The following is a 13,550-nucleotide window of genomic DNA, read 5'->3' on the forward strand; positions in this document are numbered from 1 at the left end:
AAAAGACTTACCATGCAAAACTCTGCCAGTATGTTCCAAACTTAAAATGTAAAATGAAATTTATGCATATTCTTTTTAAATTCTAGAAATCATATAAGAAACTCTGCCAGTATGTCCCGAACTGTAAAATGAAATTTACCGGTATGCATATGCTTTTTGAATTCTAGATTGCTAAAGTTTGTGTGTGCAAGGAGGGATGTTTTTTACATAATACCTATATTGCACACTGAATGAGTTGAGAAAATCATAAAAGAGGTTCTGACTTGGACAGTTGTCAGGGGCAGATAATTTCCTAAATGTAACTGCAGAAATTCTTTCTGCTACATTAACTGCAGAGAAAAAAACACTTCTGTGTCTTATTTTTCTTTTGGACACCTACCAACATTGTATATGACACAGTTGTTTTCACTAACGTGCAAACTTACCTTTGAGCATATAATAATTTCAAAGTTCCGCTGGACAAAATGCCTCTAAAGTCATTCAAAGGCTGTCATCCTAGCATTGCAACATTCCGCCACCCCATGTGTTTTCTGCAATAAAATGACATGGTCACCACTGTCAGTTTCAGCTGTTATTGTGTACACAATATGCTCATGACATATTTATTCAAAATGTGTAAATATGCAAATAAACATTAATTGTCATAAATTATTTCTATATGTACAATCAAACACTGTTCCCTTGAGCATCAACTGACGAAGCACAGGTTTGCTGGAACAATTCATGATTGAACCAAGCCTTCAAAAAAGATACTGACTGAATGGCGAACAGTGCAGATCATGATCAGACTGCATGGATGTGCAGACTGATCATGATCTACACTGATCAAAGGCAGAATCAATTGTGTCCAGCATAATAAGGGTTAATTCAAATTTGATTTAGAGCACGAGTAAATCAATGATCAGGCTATTTTTGCACTGGTTAATCAATGCTGAAATTCTGACCGACTCCAAAGAGTACTTTGTACAACAAATAATTAATTTCAGTGTTTGCCAAATAGTGTTGCTATGTACACTTTGTCCAGCAGAGCACAAAGTGTAATAAGATCAAATTGCATTACCTCCCTTTAACACAAATGATTTCAGAAGTCATTTGAAATTGCATGAAATACAATTATGGAAATCCTCCATGGTAAACAAAATCTTTGTTACACGTTTTTCTGTAAAGAATCGAAATGTCAAAATACATCAAGTAATTTTAACTAAAAAATATCAAATACATTTTTCACTGGTACTGAACTACAAAGATTGATGTGAAAACTTTGGCAAAAAGCATAGACATCAGACATAAAATAACAAGAAAATTTGTTTTAACAGCTATCATTTATGAACAGAGATCTTCCATTTTCACTTGCTGCAACTCTTGTCGAAACATTGCATCTGAAGTTTACAGATATTTCAATCTTATAGCGAAACAAACAATTACCCTCTATATTTATTTGGAGCACAGTAAACCGCAAAAACACATTTCTATGAAATGCTTGCAGCTAAAATTTTCATAAAACTAAATTGAAATACTTCATTTATAATTGAAATATTGCGAATTTATAGACAGTAAATTATGCAGCAGGAATAATGCAATAAGCTGAACTATCAACAAAGACTGGAGCAAACATTTGTTTAGCTATTGTAAAACATATGTATTAACAAATATGATGTAAATTCGGCTTTAAAAACCACTATTTATCTCAAGTGCTTGTACCTTTGATAATCTACGTATGATATAATAAAACTGTAATGAATAAAGACCACCCCACCTATATAAACAATATGATCAAACCAGTCCTGTTCTTCTATCGATTTCTGAGATTTATTAGAATAAATATTTCCTTTGTTTAAGGGCTTTCCGCTTAAAGCTCAAGAGGGCACTGGAGTGGTAATAAAAATGAGTCCATCCGAAATTATACAAAATCGAGTACCAATAGTCTACAAGTAACGAATATTTGCGATATTTTATCGTTGTTGGTGCCTGTCTGTCACATGACGGACATTATCGAGGAGTTATTAAATACCGTCTTGTCTCGTTTGGAAGTAATTTACATCTATTGTCTAGAGGAATAGTCATTACAGAGACCAATATTTGAGTAAATTGATGGAATAATAAATTATAAATGTCTCCATATTCACTGTCATGAAACATGTACTGATAAAATATAAAATGTTTTAAAGCAGTCAAGTGCCCATCTTTCACTAAAACATTTTATCAATATAAAAATGTATTTACTTCAAATGTAGAAAATCATCATCAAAATGTATTAAATATACAATGATACTGTGTACGCAGCTACTTTCATAGTAAAATGTCATGCAGTAACAGTCCAGTGTTAAAAAACTTCCAGTTTTTTTAAGTCCTAATACACATTTATATTCAGCTATACAGGCGTGTACTACTTTAAACCTAGCATACAAGACTGTTTATACATACAACATCTTAATTTTATATGTACATAGAAACTATGAAGTAACAGCCCATACTTTTAGATATGAAATTTGGGTCTAGTAGACCTTTAATATTAAACAAGATCAAAGAAAATATTGTATAATTTATTATAATTATAAGACCACCCAGTTTAAAGCTAGTTCAAGCTCCATCAAAAGTATTAACTTGTTCTTTCGAGTGACAGAAAGCTTCATCTACAAGAATAAAACACTTTCTATGCGACAGACTTCACAAGCTTTGTACCTGTAAGAGTCAAATAGTATGCTGGTCCATGATTAGGTAAAAGGAAACTGGTTCGATTCCAAATTGCTAAGGGAAGTAACCTGTGTAAAAATAGATGAATATTGTACAGGAGTTGCAAATCTTCCTTACTTCAAAAAGAGATTTATGAAATTGGGGATTAGTAAAAAAAAAAATGGGTCTTCATGCAAATTTCTTCATGAAAAGGCATTAAAATCTAACCTAGTTTAACCTAAAGAAAATGTCAGTATTAACAACCTGTCAGCAGCGACACAACAGGCATTATTGTTCCCGCATTTGACAAATCTCAACACGTTCGACATCTAAATAAAACGTCTTATCGCTAAATAACCGAAAACATGCAGTCAAATTTGAAAAATCAGACAAAATTAGTCACTTGATTAAATCCTTCAACAAACTACTTGTCACTTTTGAATGCTCACATCAAAAGAAAATCGAAGCCCCCTAAATCTATGAAGTAAGTACTTGGTACGCAGTTATCTACGAACAAGCAAATATATAATACAGAGTACAAAGGCTTCAGACTTCTCGTTTCATATAAAGGTGGGATATACTTCAACATCTATCAGTCTGTGATATTAAATATAAACTTTAAAAGATTTATTCTGGGAAAATCTTATCTGATTTGAAATAAATAAAACTGAGGCATCCCTTCAGTAATCAAATTTCACTGAAATGTAAATAAAACAGATCAAGATTAAACCAACTTCTAGGCTTAATTAAATGAACCGCATCATGAGAAAACCAACATAGTGGGTTTGCGACCAGCATGGATCCAGACCAGCCTGCGCATCCGCGCAGTCTGGTCAGGATCCATGCTGTTTGCTTTTAAAGTCTATTGCAATTAGAGAAACTGTTAGCGAACAGCATGGATCCTGACCAGACTGCGCAGATGCGCAGGCTGGTCTGGATCCATGCTGGTCGCAAACCCACTATGTTGATTTTCCCATGGCGCAGCTCAAATAACCATATACACCTATATCAACAACCCTATCTCATTGCATTTTACAATAGGGGCATCTAGGCTGATTTACAAAAATAAAATTCATAAGTTAATAATTACAGACTGAATATATGGATTCTAACACTCATAAAACTGTTAATTTTTGCTGAGAAAATATATAATTATCTTTTTTTTTGTATATATAGTGTGGGGGCATTTATTAGTGTTTATAGGGACAAGGTAGTTTTGAGTAATACACTGACCAACAGTCCCCTTCAGGCCTAAAATATTGTTAGAATCATGAATATGAATGTATGCTTTTTTTGTTGTCTTCTGAACTGGGTAAATGCATCTAAGGATGTCTAATAAAACTCAAAAGGAAAAAAGAATACACTAATGTAAAATCTGAAAAAGAATCACATCAATGTTAAATTATTTTCTTAATTTCCTGTTCCAAAAAAACTGTTCAATATTGGTTTAACAGTATCATAAGTCTTATATTCATTCCATTTTTAAATCAACTTGGATCACTGAACCATGTGTCTGACACTCAACCCCTGCACCATCGTGTCTGCTGTTACATGAAGAGAATAAGAAAATCTCAGCTAAATCCAGATATATTGGGATGATGTATAAAATCTAATGTAATATTCTCCTAACCTTTAGCCTGCTAGCAGCAAGTGATTTTGCCTTTGCGACCAGTGCAGACCAAGATCAGCCTGCATGTTCGTGCAAGCTGATCATGGTCTGCACTGTTCCATATTCGGTCAGTAAATTTTCAGTGAACACCCCTTTGAATAATAAGTGGAACTGCCAAAAATGAATGATGGACCAGTCCATTTTAGAAACTTAGCAGGGTAAAGGTTATAACAGGTAAGATCAGAACACTGAAAGAGACTTAAGGAGGTAGGTTACCTTGTTACCAGGGTAAATTCAAATTAGTTGAACCGCAGTGATTTTTTGTATTTCGTGTAATTAAATGTTTTAGCTGCTACAATCTCAGTTCCGTTTATCTCTGTCCCTTCAAGTACAATTTTTATCCAGGTTTGAAGTACATGACCCTCTTAGGGTATTTTATATAGAAAGAAGAAGGAAAATGCGGATATTTAACACTTTTCAGTGTATTTTGGTTTCATTGTTATCCGTAGAAGTCTGCATAATTAATAGTTTTACTAGTATGCGCATTAGCTTTCTAATAAAAGCTTAAAATGTATATGTCGCGGGGCTCGTGTTTCCATGGTAACGCATTTTCTCTCATTTTTTCAAGAATTATGTATGAAAACGGGGTTTTCGACGGCTTCAGTGCCATTCTGTTATTGACCAACATGGAATATTTGGGTAATATGATTAGCAAAATACCAAGAACTTTACATGGTACTGTGTTTTTCTTAAAGTTTAGAGTAACCATGGCAACAGAGATGTTTAAAATAGCTTATATGTTGCTTTTTATCCTAATTTCTTATAAAAAATATTATATAAAATTATCTTTCTTGATAATGTAGCTTTAAAACATCTTATTTCTAATGTTAGTAATATTTTCGTATGAACTGCAGTTAATTTAACAAATTTCACAGCTTAAAATACTTACAGCAGTGCCCGTCGTCTGACATTTTTATTGAAAAATCGTTCTGCATGCTGCTATTATTCTCATGGATATTGTTGAAATGAAAATAAAAAGCCGAAGCTGTGTTCCTTAAATAGACCAGTGTCAACGCTTTTGAATTTTACAATTAGACATATAGGTCACGGGCTTCGTTTCCATGGTAACATCAATTTAATTCAAGACACCACAATTTTATACTGAAATTTGAACAATTTTACAGCTTAGTTTTAGTATTTAAGTAACAAATTATCAACGGAAATTGGGAAATAGGTATAACAAATCAAACTGCCCAATTTTTATTTGTAAATGACCGTAATAAGTTACCTTTCAGCCAACTATATTCCCAATCACATCAGTTACTATCACACATTTTCTTACATTCCGCATAACATTTCAATATAATTACATAAAAGAAGCAAAATATTGATCATTTTTCAGAGCAAAAGACTAATAAAAAGTATTTCAGCAAATAATGACTGTTTAAAAATAGTTCAAATAAAGAAAAAGCACAGAATAACGTACTTTCAAAATAAAAGCCATTAATTTTGCGCGGTAACTGACACGTAACGTCATGACGTCAATGACGTCATTTTAAGGCAACAATGTTTTGAAGCGTTTCTGCGGCAATTCATTCATTATTTCTGCATTATTAAACCATTAAACATAAGATTGGAGGCAGGTTCAAGATTTATTTCCAGAAGAATGGATATACAAACACATTTAGTTTGTCGTAAACATCGTCGTAAATCGTCAAGTTAGCTTCCGGTTGGACATGCGCACTTACAAATATCAAGGTAACCTACCTCCTTAAGTTACCATTGCAAAGCTGAAAATGTATTGGAGTGAGAAAATTTGCTGGACTCCATTAAGTCATTAAAAAAACTTCATTGCATTGGTATATAGACACTAAATAGGAAAATGATGCAAAAAATGGAACAGTGTGTGTTTGACTGGAAATATTTTTCCTGCACCAAACATGATCAAAACTTTTCTTTAGATGTTTATTCAAACCTGACACATTCTCCAAGAAAATGTATGTTAAAGAGAATTAAAATGGGTCCTGATGTGTGCTGCAGCCATTGGAAGTTTCTCAATTTTATATAGAATAACAAAACCCAGACATTTAGTGTGTCTATGCCTTATCAGTTACCTCAATTTTTGGAACTGCTGATAAGTCTTGTCTTTAAACTTTCTTAAAAACTAATTTCATGTACTGTCATGATTTCCAACACTTTCATCCCTGTAAAATAAGACTGAATATTATAATCCAACAAGAGCACCGCCTTGCAGATGCAGATGCTCATATGATTTTTTTTGTCTCTGTATAACAGAAATATTGTCCTACCCATGATTTTCTAAGTCCAAAAGGGGCCATAATTCTTTTAAAAAGCAATGTAGAGTTATGGTACTTGCTGTGCAGAGTCAGCTTTTATTGGCAAATAACTGCTCTAAGTTTTAAAGCAATAGCTTTGACCGTTAAGGAGAAAAATTGACCTAAACGCAAAACTTAACCGAGAAATCTGATATTTTCTAAGTCCAAAAGGGCCTATAACTCTTGCAAAAAGCAAGATGGAGTTATGTTTCTTGCTGTGCAGAGTCAGCTTTTGATGGTGAACAAGTGTTGCAAGTTTCAAGGCAAAAGCTTTGATAGTTTAGGAGAAATGTTGGCCTAAACATAAAACTTAATCAAGAAATCTGATATTTTCTTAGTCCAAAAGGGCCCATAATTCTTGAAAAAAGCAGGATGGAGTTACATTTCTTGCTGTACAGAGTCAGCTATTGATGTTGAACAAGTGTTGCAAGTTTTAAAGCAATAGCTTTGATTGTTTAGGAGAAAAGCTGACCTAAACATAAAACTCAACCAGGCAATGGCAACGCAGACGTCGACGCTGATCAAGTGATGACAATAACTCATCATGCCTTTCAAAAAATCAGATGAGCTAATAATAAATGACCATAAATTGTCTAAATGTACTTTGTTCAATCAAGTTTAAGGAAATACACAGTCATACTGCTGTAAGACTTAAATAATGCATACAATTTGGAAAAAATCAAATAAAGATGTACAAGACTTAGTATTTAATTGGTAATGCCAATCTCTGACAATGCTGAGATAGTAAGATAATTACTAATAGATAAGATTAAGATAACACTTTCATATGTTTGTTTTACACTTAGGGCAAAATCCCTTCAACCCCTTTGCCCCCAATCTACCTCCTGGACAAAATCCTCCCTGATTAATTTGATCAAGATGGACAAAATCAAGATGACAACTATGAAACTGTTTCATTAAACTTTGAAATTACAAAATTCTGACATTAACTGAAGTTCTAATTCTAAGGTGACAAATTGGATTTTCAAACTTATCTGAAAATTTGGATACGCCAAAAAAAGGATTTTGTCCCTCTTGGTACAAAAATTAAGCAAGCGGCGAAGGGGGTGAGATTTGTCTCTACTTGTAGATATTTGCTGTACTTCACGACTTGAAAAACTTCATTTTATTCATTTATTATATATCATACTTTAAATATCTTTCTATCTACTTCAAAATTTTTATATTTTGCAGTAAAGAGAACTGCCGCATTCCAATGTCGGGCTGATTTTTTTTTTCACATAGGGGTGCCATTAACAAAAGGCAATGTCTACAAATATGACAAAATATATTGTAACCAAATTACCACGTAAGAGTTTTGGCCAACCAATCCCAATAAAGGTTTACAAGCATGACAAGTGGAACTACACGGGTGCACCTGCATGAGTCCTGCATTGAAGTACAAAGTTTATTCATTATTACAATGTAAGAATTTTTACAACAGCACCTGTTTAAATGAAATGTTGACTAACAAACTACAACATTAACATAGTTTTCCCATACTTTACCTGACCCTTCTGAAGGCTTCACATTTTTTGCTACCATTGTCAAAGGCATGACATTATTTTCAAGTGCTCTTACAAATATGTCCAGTGGTTGAAATGACCCTTCAATATGACAGTGTAGTGACCATCTTTCACACCTCTGACTGTCCACTTCTGACCATTTCACACCTGATAATGAAATCAGCCATTTTTCATAGAAACGGCAAATTGAGAAACAATAATAAATAGTCAGTCGAAAACCCCCTGAAAGAAATGTTTGCACACATTTGATTTGATTTGATTTGATTTGGTTTCAACTTATAAACTTTTCATACTGTTCTATACAGGAATTATCGTATTTATCACTTTCCAGAATATTAAATAAATTCTGTCCATCAAACTGAAATTTTCTTTTTCTTATTTTACTTTAATGTGAATATACATATTTTTTTTGAATATTTAAACTCACCAAGAGTTTTAATTGTTTCCATATACATAATTCATCTATACCATAATAATACCATGTTTCTGCCAGAATTTAAAATTCATCCAAGGGAAATAATTCGTTGAGGCAGTTTATCAATAATTTTTGGATTGTTTCCCTTAGACTGATTAATACCACTAAACCATTTGGTTGATCATGACCTTAATATAAGTTTTGTTACCAAAATTACTCTAAACGGCAATTTTCAGTAAAAAGAACTGTTTTATTGATTAATATTTGATGAATAAGCTAATTAACTGTTAAAGGTAAATACTAGCTTATTTTTGAGTAATAAAAGTGCTCTTAATATCATTATTATTTTTCAATTTGAGCAATTTTTTTAGCACTCACACTTGTTAATATGACAATTATCTACTAGAAAAATGTAAGAAACACAGATACTGTTATCTGAAATGCACTAGTTATCTTCTGCTAAGTACGTGAAGGCAAATGTCCATTTCAGAAATACCACAACGTGGGTGGGGGGGGGTGTGAATGTCCAGCTGTCCACTTTTTCAGTGTGGGGGCAAATGTCCTATCTACCATTTCAACAGGGGGGCGCAAATATCTGGATCCTAAGAGAAACTTAGATCAGCAAAAAAACCAAGGGGGCCATACTCACCTGAAATTGACTATTTGACCTTGAATATTTGAATGAAATACTGAATCATGAGTTGGAACAATTGTGTTTAGTATAAAAATCATGAAACAGGTTAAGTGCCCCCATTTGAACAAATATTAGATGTCCTTACAAGGATGCTGTGAAGGTTCTCCGGAAAAAATTAATATAAAGATATTTCTATTTTTAGCTGATAAGTGTCCCCTCAAAAGGGCCAAGTGCTCCCATTTGAAGAGTTGATTTACCAGACGGCTTCATAAAAAGCTACAAACCAAGTTTAATAAAATCCATCAAGCACTTAATGACAGAAAGGTGTTTAAAGGTACTTCTATTTTCTCAAAATGGGGATAAATATCTCATTTCTCATTGCAAACGAAGACCCACGTGCCTCTTTAGACATTACTCCAGTCATATTAGCACCACTGACCATCTCAGTAACTTCCAGAGCAAGGCTTGAACCTACAGAGGTGAGGGGCAGACAAGTCATTGACATTAACCACTCAGCCACAGTCCCCACCTCAAGTACTAAAGTACACTGGCCTCACAAGATGAAGGTCAAGGGTTAGACCTAAAAAAAAAAAAAATTCTTTGTTTCCGGTAACATGCTCAAAACAAGAGGACCATGATGGTCCTGAATCGCTCACCTGTCCCCACGTGACCCAGTTTTGAGTATGACATCGTTTTTTCTATTATTTGACATAGTGACCTAGTTTCTGAGCTCATGTGACCCAGTTTTGAATTTGACCTAGATATCATCAAGATAAAAATTCTGACCAATTTTCATGAAGATCCACTGAAAAATATGGCCTCTAAAGGTCACAGCTTTTTCTATTATTTGACCTAATGACCTAGTTTTTGAAGGCATGTGACCCAGTTTTGAACTTGACCTAGATATCATCAAGGTGAACATTCTCACCAATTTTCATGAAGATCTCATGAAAAATATGGCCTCTAAAGAGGTCACAAGGTTTTTCTATTTTTAGATCTACTGACCTAGTTTTTACACGCACGTGACCCAGTTTCAAACTTGACCAAGATATCCAATTTTCATGAAGATCTCATGAAAAATATGGTCTCTAAAGAGGTCACAAGGTTTTTCTATTTTTAGATCTACTGACCTAGTTTTTACACACACGTGACCTAGTTTCAAACCTGACCTAGATATCATCAAGGTGAACATTCTCACCAATTTTCATGAAGATTTCATGAAAAATATGGCCTCTAAAGAGGTCACAAGGTTTTTCTATTTTTAGACCTACTGACCTAGTTTTTAACCGCACTTGACCCAGTTTCGAACTTAACCTAGATATCATCAAGATGAAATTCTTACTAATTTTCATGAAGATCCATTGAAAAATATGGCCTCTAGGGAGGTCACAAGGTTTTTCTATTTTTAGACCTACTGACCTACATTTTAAACGTATGTGACCCAGTTTCAAACTTAACCTAGATATCATCAAGGTGAACATTCTCACCAATTTTCATGAAGATCCATTGACAAATATGGCCTCTAGAGAGGTCAAAAGTTCTTTCTATTTTTAGACCTACTGACCTAGTTTTTGACCGCACGTGACCCAGTTCCGAACTTGAACTAGATATCATCAAGATAAATATTCAGACCATCTTTCATACAGACCCCATGAAAAATATGGCCTCTAGAGAGGTCCCAAGGTTTTTCTATTATTTGACCTACTGACCTAGTTTTTGACCGCACTTGACCCAGTTTCAAATCTGACCTAGATATCATCAACGTGAACATTCTGACTAATATTCATGAAGATCCATTGAAAAATATGGCCTCTAGAGAGGTCACAAGGTTTTTCTATTTTTAGACCTACTGACCTAGTTTTGGACCGCATCTGACCCAGTTTCGAACTTGACCTAGATATCATCAAGATGAACATTCTGACTAACTTTCATAAAGATCCCATGAAAAATGTGACCTCTAGTGTGGTCACAAGCAAAAGTTTACGGACGCATGCACGCACGAACAGACGACGGACACGGCGCGATCACAAAAGCTCACCATGTCACTTTGTGACTGGTGAGCTAAAAATTAGGGTAGGTACATGTAGGTTGGAAATTTTTTTTTTTTTTATTAAGGGAGACTTTTCTGAAATTATTTTTGTGTCAAAAAATGAATACAAATAAGGGGGTTATGCCTTTAGAGCATCAGTAAGTTGATTTCTAACATCACTGGCCATGTTTAAAGCATAAAAAGTGCAGTTTTGCAACTTTTTGTTAAAAACTTGAAAAAAATATTCTCCAACGCCATAAAAACGTTTAGGGTTGGGCCAAAAATTAAGGGTAAGTCGGGATACGGGAAACAATTTTTTTTACGCCTTATCAATCATTCTCATGTGAGAGACAAGACTTTGAAAGTTTGAGGCCTCTGTGACTTAGAAGAGGAAGCCATCCAGCTGGACCCAGTGCCCTTCTTTAATGCTTTCTTGGGTTGAAAAGGTGGTGGTTGTGATGGTATTGGTATAGTCCTAAATATAAGACCTGACATAACTCATATCACTTTGTAAGTTCATTTAAATTGATATTTTCGTTGTATTTCTTATTTTCCATGTTATATTGAAAAAGGCTTTGATAGTAAAAATGTAAATGTCAGAATATTAAATGTTGAAAGTAAAATGACAACCTTTTCACGTCTAAGACTAATTATTTGGACTAACTTTAAATTGTGCAATCACATATTATAATCGCCGGGCATCGTAGTTAAATGAACTATTTTCTCAAGGGGCGTAGTACACAATACTACGCGTATTAATTTGTCTTGTCCGTGTGCAATTTCACCAGGGAGTCCAGGTAAGCTGGAGGATGAAAAATCAAGAAAATCCAGAAGTGTTAGATGAAACGCTTAGTTATGGTGATACTCAGGAACGGGTTAAGCTATTTGATATTGTAAGACATTTAGAGAAATGTTTAGACCGTTTAGAGCTTAAAGAAACACATGAACATTTTGAAAGTAATTCGCATGCTCAGTTCCGTCCACCATCTTTGCAACTGCCAGACCAGGCAAGGGAAATAAATTCGCCAAACCAGGCCACTGGTGATATCTTCAGTCCCAACCCTATTACAGCCGCAGCCGAAAGTCCTGTATCGGATGACGTACAGAAGAAATTCAATGTGATAAAAGCATCAGCTGATAAGGTTATTTTGCCATCTCATTTGAAATTGCATGACTCTAGGTCTGGAATTAAACAGGATGACCAGCCAGTATTGAATGTGATTACTAAATCGATACGTCGAAACAAAGGATAAAAGGATAATGAACCGCTGGATATTGAGCCAATCGTAACAACGTTAACACCAAACATAAGGTATTTACAAGAAGAACACGCTGCATTTTTGGTAAAAGGCAAATTTGACAATTCTACATCTCAATTATTTAGGTCATTACAAAAGGGAAATTCCGGTTTTGCTAGATAGTGTATAAACAACGTGCGTGTGGCAGCCAAACTGTCCAGTATTAGTAACACATATCAGCCACGATTTCCAGCTCGTGGTCGTTCACAATACCAACCATCTTACAATAGGGGGTTCTACCAAAGACGTGGTTATTATCGTCCAGATTATCGAGACAGGCTAAAAGATTCCGTACGCCAAGTTTAAGGGGACAAAATTCGCTTTTTCCTTGGACCCCTACCTTAAATAATTAAAAAAATCCCACCTGTCCAGGCTTGGTCTACAGTCAGCAAAAAGAAAAAGAAATTCAAAAAAGATCTGCTCTTGGATTTTCTTCTCCCGCAAGTTGGACTCCCCAATTGGACGTTCATGCGCAAATAGTTACAAATGGCGCAATATACAGAAGGGGGATAACTCAAATGACATGTAAGATACATTAAGAGTCTGGTTCCAGTCGTACTATGTATTAAATTTTAGTGCAGTGAAGGGGGCAACTGGTGTTATAAGTTAAACAAAAAATTAATATACGTATTTACTAATTCATTGTTTTAAACAAGGATCTACTGAATTATTTGCATTTTTTTAATTATTACTGTTCCAAAGTTAGAAATTTGAGTAGTCAAAATTAGTTGGACCTGAACCAGACAATAGAAAATCTTGTACCTTGTTGCTAGCAACCCTGCCTATCTGGATAGAACTTATATGTCGTGTTTATATGTTAATTCTTAAACTTGATTACTTTAAACCATAATATAAATCTGTAATTCTTTGCCATTCATTTAAGGACTATTGAGTTACTCTATGAAAAAGATATCAAATCTGATTTGAGTGAGATTCTGATTTTTTAAGATATTTTTTAACTATGGCACTTTTGCCCCAAATTCCTGGTCAACTTGTAACTAATTCTTCTTTTAAGCCGTTTTAAACCAAA

At 34.2% G+C, this 13,550-nt stretch overlaps 1 long non-coding RNA gene across 1 annotated transcript; it reads right to left on the reverse strand.

The window, feature by feature from the left end:
- Positions 1–425: 425 nt before the first annotated feature.
- On the reverse strand, positions 426–12,989 carry LOC128548836 (uncharacterized). The gene is made up of 4 exons (XR_008367246.1): positions 12,885–12,989; positions 8,127–8,291; positions 6,397–6,486; positions 426–530 (listed from the first exon to the last, which is right to left on the reverse strand). It is a non-coding gene; the product is annotated as an uncharacterized LOC128548836 (long non-coding RNA).
- Positions 12,990–13,550: the final 561 nt, after the last annotated feature.

Source organism: Mercenaria mercenaria, chromosome 15 (assembly GCF_021730395.1).
Source record: "Mercenaria mercenaria strain notata chromosome 15, MADL_Memer_1, whole genome shotgun sequence".
Classification (NCBI taxonomy): Eukaryota; Metazoa; Mollusca; class Bivalvia; order Venerida; family Veneridae; genus Mercenaria; species Mercenaria mercenaria.